This window comes from Ahaetulla prasina, chromosome 1 (genome assembly GCF_028640845.1).
Source record: "Ahaetulla prasina isolate Xishuangbanna chromosome 1, ASM2864084v1, whole genome shotgun sequence".
Classification (NCBI taxonomy): Eukaryota; Metazoa; Chordata; class Lepidosauria; order Squamata; family Colubridae; genus Ahaetulla; species Ahaetulla prasina.
The window spans coordinates 324,809,138-324,824,092 of NC_080539.1; positions in this window are offsets into that span (position 1 = coordinate 324,809,138).

Here is a 14,955-nt window from a genome sequence, read left to right on the forward strand (position 1 = left end):
ACCAGATTCACCAAAATGCTAAACATAAAATACAAAATATATTCACTATCACAAATATCACTGCATATTCCCAAGAGTGTTTGTGAGACATTTCCTCTTAAAAATTACATTCGAACAGACAAATTTAATTATGATTAAATAAAGATCATTTCAATCTGATACCGAAAGGGAATCTAGAACACAAGAACAACATCAAAGAGACTTGGCATACTTTATCAGATTAAACTGGGTCTCTCCCTTTATATGCCTGTCTCTCAAGCCACAAACATTCTGACCAATTGAACATAAGGGGAAAATGTTTATTGGAGAGAGGGAGTAACAAGTATGCCTAATTTCCAGTACTGTTAAGATACTCAGTCAGAAGAAGATTGGACAAATGACTCTGGCTTGCACAAATGATATCTCTTTGCATCAAAACTTATGGGTATCCCTATGCCAATCACTATCTTTCTCTACGACGCTTTACAGGATTGTTGTGACAATAATCCATAGGAAAAGCCAAAATTATATATAATGTCTTGAGCAACTTGGAATATAAAATCCATTCATCAATCAATCTAAATAAAGTCAATTAATCAGTATTAAATAAAGGCTAAGAAGAGATTCCAGCTGAAAGATTCACTGTAGCTGTTTATCTTTTAAGTTGTTGAGAGGCTAGCAGAATGTTTGCTACCTTAATCCATGTCAGTCATTCTTTGTTTTTTTCCCATCCACAGGCCAAATAAGCAGGAATGTGAAGAGGGAACCAAAATATTGAAATAAGCCTTGGGGTTTTGCTTTAATTGTTTTTATTACTTTGAATGACAGTAATCCTTCGTATTCAAATACTTTACCATACTTTGGACAGGATCCCTTCCATCTGTGGGTCTGAGGAAATTGCTTTCAATTTTCTTTTCAGACTCTGCCTGAAAGAAAGGAGTAAAATTCTTTTTCAAATCATACCTGATTCCTGGCAACATCATGGTCATATATGAAACCGGTTTGGCACTTTTTCTTAGGGGTTTTTTCCCCCCAAATTCCTATTCTAATCTATAGTTTTAAGATATCCTGGTGGATCCTCCAGCATCCTACCTTGCTTAGTTTTCAAAATCAGCCATGATTCATAGGTACTGTCACCTGACTGGACCAAAAGAAAAAATTATCCAAAAGGCAATTTTTAATTCCTATCTTAATATTTTCTGAGTTGTAGCTTCAACACAATAAAAAAGGCCTCCAGAGATCATTTAAAGAAGATAATTTTTTCTCTAAATTTTTTTATCAGTAATGGATCTGGTCATTTCAAACTTCTCCATTTCTTTTTAACTTCATTTAACTGTTAAATATTGTATTTTTAACTTGCCATATTTCAATTTATTACAGAAAAAAAACCTTTAAAGTACAAAGATATGGGGGATGGAACACACAAAATGCAATAATAGTATGGCAACCAGGGTCCTTTTCCCTTTAAAATATCTGCATCTGTAATCTAAATCTGTCGATTTTTCACTACTATAATTTTTTTCTCTCTCCAAAGAATTCTGCCAATTGCCCATTAATTTTATTGCACAGAATATAGTACCAGCTGCTGACAGTAAGAATCAGAGATGTTCTTTTGGGTGTAGCCCTATTAGACTCAGTTTCTTGGTGATGCTATAACAGAGAGAAAGAGTATCAGTACTAGCACTTAGGATCAGTAAAATCATGATCATTGTAACAAGCGGGATAAATATGCAGAAAAACCAGTATATTGCCGAAGTTTGTAGAGATAGACCTAAGTGGATGTCAAAAACTGTCCCACATCCTAAATGATTTAGAGGAGAAAAAAACTCAGTGATATTACAGATTGTGTTCTATTTACACTGGTTGTAGAGTCCAATGTGAGAATCCCACATTGTCAAGATACAACTAGACTTTTTTGTTTTTCTTGGAAAGAAAGTTAAACAAAGCAACTGGCTGAAATCTGGGCACAACATTCACTACAGTGTATAGTAGGATATAGGTCTGCCTCTACGCAATTGCCTTGTAGAATGTCTACACTTCTGTATACATGCTGCAGTGAAAGAGTTTCAATATGTATATTCCCAAACTTCAAGATACCAATAACATTCTGGCAAAATATTTCTACCACAGGATTACACAGAAGCGGAAAAATGTTTTTACAGAAATGTAAAAATGTTTTGTTTATCTTAAAACATTTACTGAACATTGTGAGAGTTATTTCATTAAAGAATAATTCTACCTATTAAGGGGAAACATATACAGAGAGTTATCCCTGGGTACCTAAGACTCCAATTTACTCTTGATGATACTACCATGGGAGCTCTCCATGGTGCAAGAGATCCCTCAGAAGTTTACATATACCACAGAAAAGGCTAAAATGAAAAAAACTGTTGAATAACTTTTTTGGCAAAAATAGAAATCACCTTTGATACCAACCAAAAGCAAGTGTCTTCCTATCTGAGGTAATGAAAAGGTTGGATTTATCTATCTCAAGTAACATAACAAAGGCTTCTTTGAATTTTGTATTCAAATTCTGTAATGAATGCTCACCAAGCTGAAAGATGGCTATTATTCTTTCAGGATTTTTTTCTTTTCAAAAACCGATTTCTAGGAATTTATGTTTTCTGCTTTGTCAGCAACTGGGAAATACCAAGCCATAAAATGATGTCAATAGGACAAGTTCCCCCCAATGATGTTTTTTTTTGGGGGGGGGGAATTAGTCAATCAGTTAATTAACCACAAGTATTGAAAACCTTTGTACATACTCTTCTGAAAATTTTTATGCTCCTCTTGCAAAATGCAAGGACAACCTGCACTTTCTTGCAAGGGATATATGTATTAGTTCAATAACTGACAATTACCTTCCCCACTTCACTGTTTCCATCGGCAAAATGGAAATTGGGCCAGAAAAACAGTGTATGGCTACTTCCATTTTGCAGATGGAAATAAGTGAGGTGAAGAAGTTTGATTTCCTATTAATTCTGCCTACCATTTTTAATAGTGACAATACGTATATTCTCAGGATTGGTTAATTTTAGCTGGCAGTATGAGAAATTTGTCTGCTAAGTCTGAAGTTCTACATATCTTTGGACTCACCTAAATTTACCATTATATTCCCAAAGGACAGACAGGAAAATTTGTCACTCACTCTGTGTGTGTGTGAGAGAGAGAGTTTTAATATGCACTAGAAAAGAAGTGTTTGGAGGGCACAAAGAAAATCATCAATAAAAGTAATAGTGCAATCTCTGAGACCTTAATACAGTGCTATTAATTACTCAGGAAGTGATCTCTACAGAAAAGGTTTTAAAAACAGAATAGCTAGACCCAAGCAAATAAATTAGAATATGAATGTATATCTCTTAATAAAACAACACTGAAACAAATGAGATGGTGCCAAAATTAGATGACAACTTAATACATTCTGCACTGAATACCGAGGGTAGTAATATTTACAACTCCTGTTTTCATTTAATAAGCGGTATATCAACTTCACACACATGCTATTTTTAATACCTTCTCCTCTCTGCAGTGGAGTCCAAGGACTCTCTTCAGATATCTGGTGTTCAGCCCATGCCTGTCCACAAACCTACCTGCTTGTAGGCATCTAGGAGAAAGCTATTCCAGACGCAGCGCAAGCCCTCTGATGTGAGCATCCTTCGCCATTCACCACGTGCAGCCTTGGAGCAGCTCAGAAGAAGCACCATGTGCTTCAAGAGGACCACCGAGTCATAGAGGGCGAGGAAAAGGCAGTTGGAGAAAAAAACCGGCAGGATCTGAAGTGTGATCAACAGGTCAATGCTTAACAAGCCCATCTTGCTTGCTCTTCTTCTTCTTCAAAGGGTTCCTCTGAGTTCCCTTTTCATACCTTGTGTGCCCTCATGAAAAACAATAATAATAAAAAATGATAAAACATAAGGGCTTTTAAAATTCATAGTGCTCCGTTAGCTCTCTTTCAAAGTTGGCTCAGTTCTCACTTCAGTAGAGCCGCTTAAAAGAAAAAGAAAAAAAGAAAAAGGGAAGCACCACGCCAACATGAACGTTTTTCCACCCTGAGCTGCTTTTAATTTTTCAAAAACTCTAACTCAAACTACTGTTGTTTTTACGTAGCCAGAAGCCCTTTGCAGTCCTCTAAACAGAGAGAGAGAAGGAGGAGGAGAGAGACAGCCGGGCTGCCAATTGCCTGTAATTCTAAAATTGAAACGGAACAGGCTAACTTTCCTCTAATTTCTCCTATTTCAGTAGTTTTCTCATTCTTTTATTACCGGAGCTATCAGGTGAAATAATACTTTTTTTTTTCCTGTCAAGGGAGGGCTCTAGAGGAAAGTCTTTGCACACAAACTTTCTGCTCTTCCCTCGCTGGCTGGGCTGGCTCTGCTCAGCCTCTCTCCCTGCCACTCTTCCGTCTCTCTGCCTCTCGCTATCTGCCTGTGGTACAAAGTGCTTTTCCTCTGGAGTCCTCGCTTGGTTCCCTCAAGCCTTTTATACATTCCCTGGCTAATTGCTGCAATAGAGAAATGAAACCCTAATCTTAGTAAAGATCTTGACGTCAATGTAAAAGAGGGCTTTACTTTGGCCAGGACTACAGTGAATAGAAAAGTAAAATTCTCAAAACTTTCTCTCCCTCTCTCTCTCTCTCTCTCTCTCCCTCCCTCCCTCCCTCCCTCTCTTTTAGAACAAGAAGGGAGGGGGAGGGAAGAATGTTGCTTTGTTGTTCCAAAAAAGAAAAAAATCCACAAACTAGATACGTCAGATGCACATTTCTCAGTCTTTTACACATGCTTTCAAACTTTGGGAAAGCATGTTCAAATGACAGAGAGTGACACAGAAAAAGGGTATACTATTATCTAGAATTTCTCTCTCTTTATATTTTATGGCTTTCCCCCATTATTATTTTGCCCTTTGTATTTTCCAAGAAGGTGTAAGGACTGATACATTCTAGAAAAGGGCACATTTTGGTACATTTCCCTCCCACAAGTATCAACTACATCAGTGTGAGCTGTTTTAAATATCTTTTGTTGTCTTCTTGGTATTTAAAGGAATACAAGAAACACCCAGTCTGACTTCATCTGTTCAAGTAAGACAATAAAAGAACAGGAAAGAGAAGAGCAAATTTAAACTGAGCAATTGACTAATACCTTATTTCAAAGGCACCATTGTCATTCCTTCTAGATAAATGCTTCAAAAATGCTACTTTATAAACTTTTAATTTATCTTCACCATGGCTATTTCCTTCTTTACTTAAAAACAAACAAACAAACTTATAGAGCTAGTGTATCTGGAAAGGTGGCATGTGGAACTCAGATTATTTTGGACGTCTCTTGCATCAGGATAAAATCTGTTAGCAGACTCCTCAATGTAGCTGTGGAAACCTGGCTGTAGGTATCTGAAAGAGTCAGATAACAGTTGGCTCCACCAACATACCTCTCAAAGGTTTCATTATAGGTTAGGGTTGCCTTCTTCTCTGAAGCAACAGAATGTTCCCCCCCCCCCTCTTTAACTAATCTCATATAAAAAGGGTTGAATGAATCCTCTTTTTCTCCCATGCATCCCTGGGTTATATACCTGAACAGGGCATAGGCTAATATTAGTTTTCCCTCCATCATCCATCTCTTAGATCTATATATTATTATACTTTATTATGTTCTGCTGTATATTCTAAAGAAGTAGTATTCATACATGTAGCCCTGTACCATTCTCAGAAAATTAACTTTAAAACAAGATTACTATTGATACCTAGGGACTTGAAAGGCAGTTGGATCTGTACATTCACTATGAAACTATGACTTGGACAACAGAATCATTCTCATGCACCAGCCCATCCAAATGCTCATAAAACAGAACAGAATCTCAACAACTATAAGAATCAAACACCAGATTCACCAAAATGCTAAACATAAAATACAAAATATATTCACTATCACAAATATCACTGCATATTCCCAAGAGTGTTTGTGAGACATTTCCTCTTAAAAATTACATTCGAACAGACAAATTTAATTATGATTAAATAAAGATCATTTCAATCTGATACCGAAAGGGAATCTAGAACACAAGAACAACATCAAAAACTATAAGAATCAAACACCAGATTCACCAAAATGCTAAACATAAAATACAAAATATATTCACTATCACAAATATCACTGCATATTCCCAAGAGTGTTTGTGAGACATTTCCTCTTAAAAATTACATTCGAACAGACAAATTTAATTATGATTAAATAAAGATCATTTCAATCTGATACCGAAAGGGAATCTAGAACACAAGAACAACAACATCAAAGAGACTTGGCATACTTTATCAGATTAAACTGGGTCTCTCCCTTCATATGCCTGTCTCTCAAGCCACAAACATTCTGACCAATTGAACATAAGGGGAAAATGTTTATTGGAGAGAGGGAGTAACAAGTATGCCTAATTTCCAGTACTGTTAAGATACTCAGTCAGAAGAAGATTGGACAAATGACTCTGGCTTGCACAAATGATATCTCTTTGCATCAAAACTTATGGGTATCCCTATGCCAGTCACTATCTTTCTCTACGACGCTTTACAGGATTGTTGTGACAATAATCCATAGGAAAAGCCAAAATTATATATAATGTCTTGAGCAACTTGGAATATAAAATCCATTCATCAATCAATCTAAATAAAGTCAATTAATCAGTATTAAATAAAGGCTAAGAAGAGATTCCAGCTGAAAGATTCACTGTAGCTGTTTATCTTTTAAGTTGTTGAGAGGCTAGCAGAATGTTTGCTACCTTAATCCATGTCAGTCATTCTTTGTTTTTTTCCCATCCACAGGCCAAATAAGCAGGAATGTGAAGAGGGAACCAAAATATTGAAATAAGCCTTGGGGTTTTGCTTTAATTGTTTTTATTACTTTGAATGACAGTAATCCTTCGTATTCAAATACTTTACCATACTTTGGACAAGATCCCTTCCATCTGTGGGTCTGAGGAAATTGCTTTCAATTTTCTTTTCAGACTCTGCCTGAAAGAAAGGAGTAAAATTCTTTTTCAAATCATACCTGATTCCTGGCAACATCATGGTCATATATGAAACCGGTTTGGCACTTTTTCTTAGGGGTTTTTTCCCCCCAAATTCCTATTCTAATCTATTGTTTTAAGATATCCTGGTGGATCCTCCAGCATCCTACCTTGCTTAGTTTTCAAAATCAGCCATGATTCATAGGTACTCTCACCTGACTGGACCAAAAAAAAAATTATCCAAAAGGCAATTTTTAATTCCTATCTTAATATTTTCTGAGTTGTAGCTTCAACACAATAAAAAAGGCCTCCAGAGATCATTTAAAGAAGATAATTTTTTCTCTAAATTTTTTTATCAGTAATGGATCTGGTCATTTCAAACTTCTCCATTTCTTTTTAACTTCATTTAACTGTTAAATATTGTATGATTTTAACTTGCCATATTTCAATTTATTACAGAAAAAAAAACTTTAAAGTACAAAGATATGGGGGATGGAACACACAAAATGCAATAATAGTATGGCAACCAGGGTCCTTTTCCCTTTAAAATATCTGCATCTGTAATCTAAATCTGTCGATTTTTCACTACTATAATTTTTTTCTCTCTCCAAAGAATTCTGCCAATTGCCCATTAATTTTATTGCACAGAATATAGTACCAGCTGCTGACAGTAAGAATCAGAGATGTTCTTTTGGGTGTAGCCCTATTAGACTCAGTTTCTTGGTGATGCTATAACAGAGAGAAAGAGTATCAGTACTAGCACTTAGGATCAGTAAAATCATGATCATTGTAACAAGCGGGATAAATATGCAGAAAAACCAGTATATTGCCGAAGTTTGTAGAGATAGACCTAAGTGGATGTCAAAAACTGTCCCACATCCTAAATGATTTAGAGGAGAAAAAAACTCAGTGATATTACAGATTGTGTTCTATTTACACTGGTTGTAGAGTCCAATGTGAGAATCCCACATTGTCAAGATACAACTAGACTTTTTTGTTTTTCTTTGAAGAGGTTTTGCTTCTTATCCAAGAAGCTTCTTCAGCTCTCATGGGAGAAGTGCTAAAACTCATTTACATCACCCTACCGTGTTAATTTGCAAAGCACTCTGTCAATTTTGAGTCATGTTAGAAGATATCAAAGAGTAGGAATAAAAAAAAATGTTTAAAAATCTAAATAGCCTGCATAATCTTTTCTCAACACATCTTTGTCAAGTGAGTAGTCATGATTTTGGGAGAGCGGGAGGAAGGGAGGAAGGAAAGGTAGGAAAGAAAGGAAGGAAATGGTATAGTCACTAAATGTTCCTACCGAGTGTCCAGAAACTAAAATCATAGAATGTGCATTTTTATTCCCATCTTATTTTACTAATTTGTAGCCATCCCCTACGAAACAGCAATGCAATATACAATAACAATAAATAACAAATGGTTACTTTTAATTGTCTTGGATTACGGTCTTCAAATAATCTCATAATGACAATACCAATTAAACAAAACTTTGCTACCTTTCTCCACATCTCCTTTTAAGAGTCTGAAGCTCATAAATGGATAACTTCAATTTCTGACCAATTAGCACAGCGAGTGGTAAGTACAATAGAGGAAACAAGATAGGTAATGGACTGTATGGCAGCCTCTGAGCAAATATAGAAATGTTTCAGGTAAAAAAGATTCCTTTACTAGCCTCAAGAGTACGGTACTGAATCTTGCTATCATGAGAGTTCTTCTGTATGTGAAGAAACAGATGTATTTACTTGACAGAATAAAGACCTCTGTTTTCCTGGGCCTATAAAGTTCATTTTCTATCATAGGATTTTGTGTGCATGTTCATGCATGGTTAGAAAGCATGGGTCACACATGTGTTATGGATACAGAAACATTGTCAACTAGAAAGGGGACTTTGATGAGCCAAAAACACTGGTGAGAAACTAAACTGAAATCTCTGGATTCCAGTGGATACAACCTACAATGAACTTTTCTTCTACTTTTAGGAAAGACAGCAACTCCCTGAGATTGAGACATTGTACAAACTGTACCTTCACAAAGGACACCATATTCTGTGAAAACTTGCTCTGCAAAGTTTTGAGAGAGAGTTGAGAAATGTGGGCCTTGCCATCTGCACTGCTGAGGAAATTGGATTTGTTCTGCTATTTTATGTTTCTGGTTTATTTGTGAGGTTTTCTTGTATTGTATTTGCTACTTGGTTTTTTTTTTGGGGGGGGGAGCTGGCCAGATTTGGGCTGGGGTTAGGGTCTATAAATGCTATGAAATAAATAAACAAGCAAATGAAATGCAATAATAATATAGTATATAGTAGATCTCTGCTGTAAATATTCTTTGTCGTGAATTACAATTACAATCATCGGACCTGGGCAGTCTGCTTTATGCGACTCTGCCCTCTGTGATTCATCAAGTAGAAGAGATCCTATGAATTCTCCTTCATGTTGTACTCTGAGATGTACTTTTCTGCTGAATTCCATCCGGCATATTTATTAGTTCTGTCTTTTAGAAAATTACTTCAACAAAAAGCAAATGCTGACATGCTAACTTTCTCCCCAAGCACAAAAGAATCATAAACATTGCTTTTATTCTTGTAAAATTAAATTCGTAAATTCTTAAAATTATTCTTAAAAATTAAGAAGCGTGGTGGCCCAGTGGTTAGAATGCAGTACTACAGGCCTAACTCACTGTTCACTCCAGGCGTTCAGTTCTGAGCGGTTCAAGATTGATTCAGCCTTCCATCTTTCTGAGGTTGGTAAAATGAGGACCCAGATTGTAGTGGGGGAGGCAATAGGTTGATTGTGTATACTGCTTAAAGAGGGCTGTAAAGCACTGTGAAGAGATATATAAATCTAAGTGCTATTGCTATAAAATATGCTTAATTTAAGTAACCTCCAAAAAGGAAGAACCAACTTAATAATAATAATAATAATATCAGAGTTGGAAGGGACCTTGGAGGTCTTCTAGTCCAACCCCCTGCCCAGACAGGAAACCCTACACCATTTCAGACAAATGGCTATCCAACATTTTCTTAAAAATTTCCAAGACAAATGACTTAATCAGATGGTCTTCAAAACCAGGACCATTCCAGGTAGGGAATATATTTTCTTCATTGTCATAAAAAAGTCATCTGCTTTGAAGAACCCAGACCTGACAATGTATTTTTTTTTTATTTAAGAAGATTAATGAATGTATATTCTTTATCTATATACCATGATATATCATAATGCCTTGGTAAGGCCACACTTGGAATATTGCATCCAGTTTTGGTCGCCACGATGTAAAAAAGATGTTGAGACTCTAGAAAGAGTGCAGAGAAGAGCAACAAAGATGATTAGGGGACTGGAGGATAAAACATATGAAGAACGGTTGCAGGAACTGGATATGTCTAGTTTAACAAAAAGAAGGACTAGGGGAGACATGATAGCTGTGTTCCAATATCTCAGGGGCTGCCACAAAGAAGAGGGAGTCAGGCTGTTCACCAAAGCACCTGAGGGTAGAACAAGAAGCAATGGGTGGAAACTGGTCAAAGAAAGAAGCAACTTAGAACTAAGGAGAAATTTCCTGACAGTTAGAACAATTAATAAGTGGAACGACTTGCCTTCAGAAGTTGTGAATGCTCCAACACTGGAAATTTTTAAGAAAATGTTGGATAACCATCTGACTGAGATGGTATAGGGTTTCCTGCCTGGGCAGGGGGTTGGACTAGAAGGCCTCCAAGGTCCCTTCCAACTCTGATGTTATGTTATGTTATATGTACAAGAGTGTTGTCCTCAGCTGAAATCATAGTTTTACTTAAATTTATATTTCTGTGCAAAATATTCCTGAGAAAAGTTCTTTACACCTTCTCTTCGTGCTTTTTCCCCCTATTGGTTTCTACTAATGGTGGGGAAGCAGACAACAATTTCTTCTTCTATCAGCAAATTGTGCTCTGAGGCCAACAATGACATGCTCTCTCCTCTAGGGGTCACGCATTTCACTGTAAGAGTGTGAGAATATGCTTCCAGCAGATAATATTATTCATATGCCTTTGTGCAGGAACTTGCTTGTCCTGTAATAATCTTGGGAATGAGAAAGACATTAAAGCTTTTGGGCCCTAATTATAATATCACTCATATCTTTCAAGTCCAGTTTGTAGCCAAACAAGATGTGACAATTTGTTGTGCTTCTGGGTCCTCAAAACAAATTTGTTCATTTGACATGAAGTTCATCTGTTTAATCTAAATGATACAGAGAGCTCTGTATCTTGGGCAAAGTTGTACTTAATACTAACATGAACAATGTGAAAGTTACATGGAAGAATGTATATGATAATTATATGCATTGAAGCAATTTAAGCCTATACAGTAACTTCATTGAAACGGTACATTTTAAAAGGCATCCTGGCCTTTTAAAATCCATCCGGCACACTACAATTTGACACGTGACTTTGTTAGCTGGTTTGCTTGCTTTGGCTTTCTGGCAAAACTAGATTATTGAATATCCAGCTGCTATTAAACACAGAATTTTTGGTTTCCTAAGAGGACCATAAGGGGCGTGCATAAGAGCACAAACGTGCCTACCGTTCCTGTCCTATTGTTTTTCTTTTTCTTCTTTATATATATATATATGCTTATACCTCCTAATATTTACTTATATATATGTTTATATACTATATAATCTTTTGTATGATACCTATATATATTGTTGTGACTAAATAAATAAATAAATAAATAAATAAATAAATAAATAAATAAATAAATAAATAAATAGTAAAGAGAAAACAATGTATGTGAAGGTTTAGGTATTTGTAACAGATTTGTAAAATGTAAATAATAAGCTCTTGGAATAGATAAAGTGGATTATGAAAAATGAAGTGGGGAAACATTTTCCAACTGCTCATAGAGGGAAGCATCCAAATGATTTTCAGACTAAGCTACTATGATAGCTAAGAAAGCAGGGAATGAAATTGTTGGAGAACAAGGATATATGACCACTGAACACAGACTTTGCACATGAAACAAGAAAGGACAATATCTAAGTTAAGAATATTAACAAACAGTAGAAAGTAACAAGAAAAGTAACCTGAAGTATTTTTAAAGAAAAATCAGAAAGCATAGGAAATGTTACAATTAATATAGAACTAGTCAAGAATAATCATGGAAGAGGTCTAACAAAAGTAAATTAGGTTAAATAAGAGTGGAAGACTATCTGCAATGAAACTGTAGAATAAAATAAATAATTGTAGGGATAAACTAGTTGGGGCAAAGGTATAGAAAAACTCACTGATAAGAGGCAGTTAAACAGCAGTTAAAGCGCTAATAGTTCTATGTCAATAATATGAGAATGGTATATATAAAAATGTATGTAAAATCAATGTATGTAAAGGATTAGTGCATAACTGCCTGGACCAAACAAGACAGATGCAAGAGATTGTGCATCACAGTAATTCCTCATGCAAGCAAATTTTTGGCTAAAGTTTAATTTAAAAAAAAAAAGCAATGCCTTATGAACAAGCAAGTTTCAGTAAAGATAAAAGTACAACAAATTGGTTAACTAACACAAGATGAATAATGGTGAGAGTAAGAGAATTTAAGAAAGAAATTTACCTACAGAATATGTAATTACATATTGAGTATGTAATTATTTTTCTGGGAACTGTTGCAACTGACAAGGAACTACTTCTATAAGAAATACATTTGAAAACATTGGTTTAAAAGTGGAAATGGGACAAGAATGCATCTGTTTAAACTATGAAGCAAATATAATATAAAAATGATAGGAAGAAATGACATTTGGAATCACAAATGAAAAACTACCTACCTGAAATGTACAGATGATGCTACTTTGTTAGCTGAAAGTAAAGAAGGCTTAAATAACTCAGTAGCAAAGTAAAAATAAACAGTGTAAAATATGACTTATCATTAAAATTAAGACATCAAAGACTATGTCAACCAGCATTTTTATCAGATTTTTAAAATCCTTCTTTTATTACTTTATATGTAACTCAAGGTAGCAAATATTCCTTCCTCCTCTTATTTTCCCCATTACAACAATCCTTCAAGTAGGTTGAACTGAGAGAGTAACTGATCCAAAGCAACCCAGCTTTCATGGCTAGAATTCACAGCTTCCTGGTTTCTAGGTCAGCACCTGCATCTTGATGAACTCAAACCTAATAGTGAAGAAATAAAAACAGGAAATAGCTTTCATCTTGGTGTCAAGAGAAAGACAGTGTATTGAATAAGTAAAGAGGAAATTAATTCCAGTGAAGACAGGAACAACAATTAATTTTAAGTCATGATCTTTCTATGACAACAAATATCAGAATAATTGAAAGAAATCATATCTTAATGGAACTTGATATAATGGATTTCAAACACAATGGAAGCAGATTTCTGCAATTATTCACATAGTTAAAATGTTTTGCAAATGCTGCAAATTACATCATTTCTGTAAATTGTGTCACTTGAGTACTGATATCATTATGCAAATGATATAAAAGTATGCAAATAGCACAATTTGTATCATTTGTGGAATGCCATCATTGTGTAAACTATGTGAGTTGACTCAAATAACATAATTTGCAGAATTATATTATTAAGCAAATTCTTTAAAAATCTTATTTGATGTACTTTTATATTAAATAGACATTAATGAATAAAAGACACCTCTTCTGATTAATCCATTAAAATAATTTTTTTTTTTTATATATAAAAAGTTTTATTTTTACAATCATATCAAATAATTCATCCAATGTACAGTTATATACAATTAGTCGGGCTTGCCCAGTCACCACCACCCTTTTTAACACTCTTCCCTCTTCTACCTTCTTTTACTTTCCAAACCTTCCTCTCCTTCTCTTATCTACATCCACTCCTCCCTCCACCCTACACCTTCCTTCTTCCTCTACTATCCCTCTTCCTTCCTCTTCTCCTCTTTCCTACCTCCTACTCTCTCTTTTCTCCCTCCCCACTGTTCTAAAATGGTAACTATGCAGACCCGACCCTACATTAATTATATTTCTTCAATAATCCCTGTACATTAACCATCACTCCATCTCTACCAACCCCCAATTCCCTCCCCTTACCCCCACCCCCACCCCGACTTCCCAGAACAAAATGCAGGGTATCAAAACTAACAATCATAATCCAAAATAATTCCTAAATTATAATCTTTAGTCACACCACACTTAGTCACACTCTCAATTCCCCTCTCCTTCAAAAATATATCTAATACAAAATATTTCCTAAATTTACTCATATGCTATTCGATATTTTTTTTTTTAACTGATACTTATTTTAAATATAATCAATCCACATTTTCCATTCTAAAATATATTTTCTAGTATATAGTCTTTCAAGTAAGCGGAGATTTTGTCATCTCTGCCAGATTTGATACTTTAGTGTCCATTTGTTGTTTTGTTTTGTCCATTCTTGATTGTAGGTAATTCTTCTTTCTTCCAATACTGAGCAATCAAAAGTCTTGCGACTGTTATTAAGTTCAAAATCAATTTAGTCTCTATAGCTGTATAGTCCATAATTATTCCTAGTAGAAAGAACTGCAGTAAACTTAATCTTCTTTTCAAAATATTCTGCATGATCCACCATACTTTAATCCAAAATACTTTAACTTTTTACAAGTCCACCATATATGGTAATAAGTAGCATCTTCACAATCGCATCTCCAACATTTAGCAAGATCTAATATGTGTTTCTTGTAAACAGGTAATGTCATTTTTAAATTGTTTCAAATAATGAAATACTTTCCTTCTCTTCTGCGGTGAATTCAGGCCATTAACATTCCAAGATAATAGTTTAATTGCCATTATCGGCCAAAGGAAACTTTTGGAACACCAGCCGCAGATCACATTTACTTTAGGCCTTGCTCCTCCACTGTTTCCATTGTAGTAGTTGCCAGTTGTTGTTGTGCCTTCATCTCTTGTTCCTTGCGTTTAGCAGCAGCTCTTGTCAGCCTTTGTTCTTTTGAATCTAAACCCGTCGTAGGTATTTCCAACAC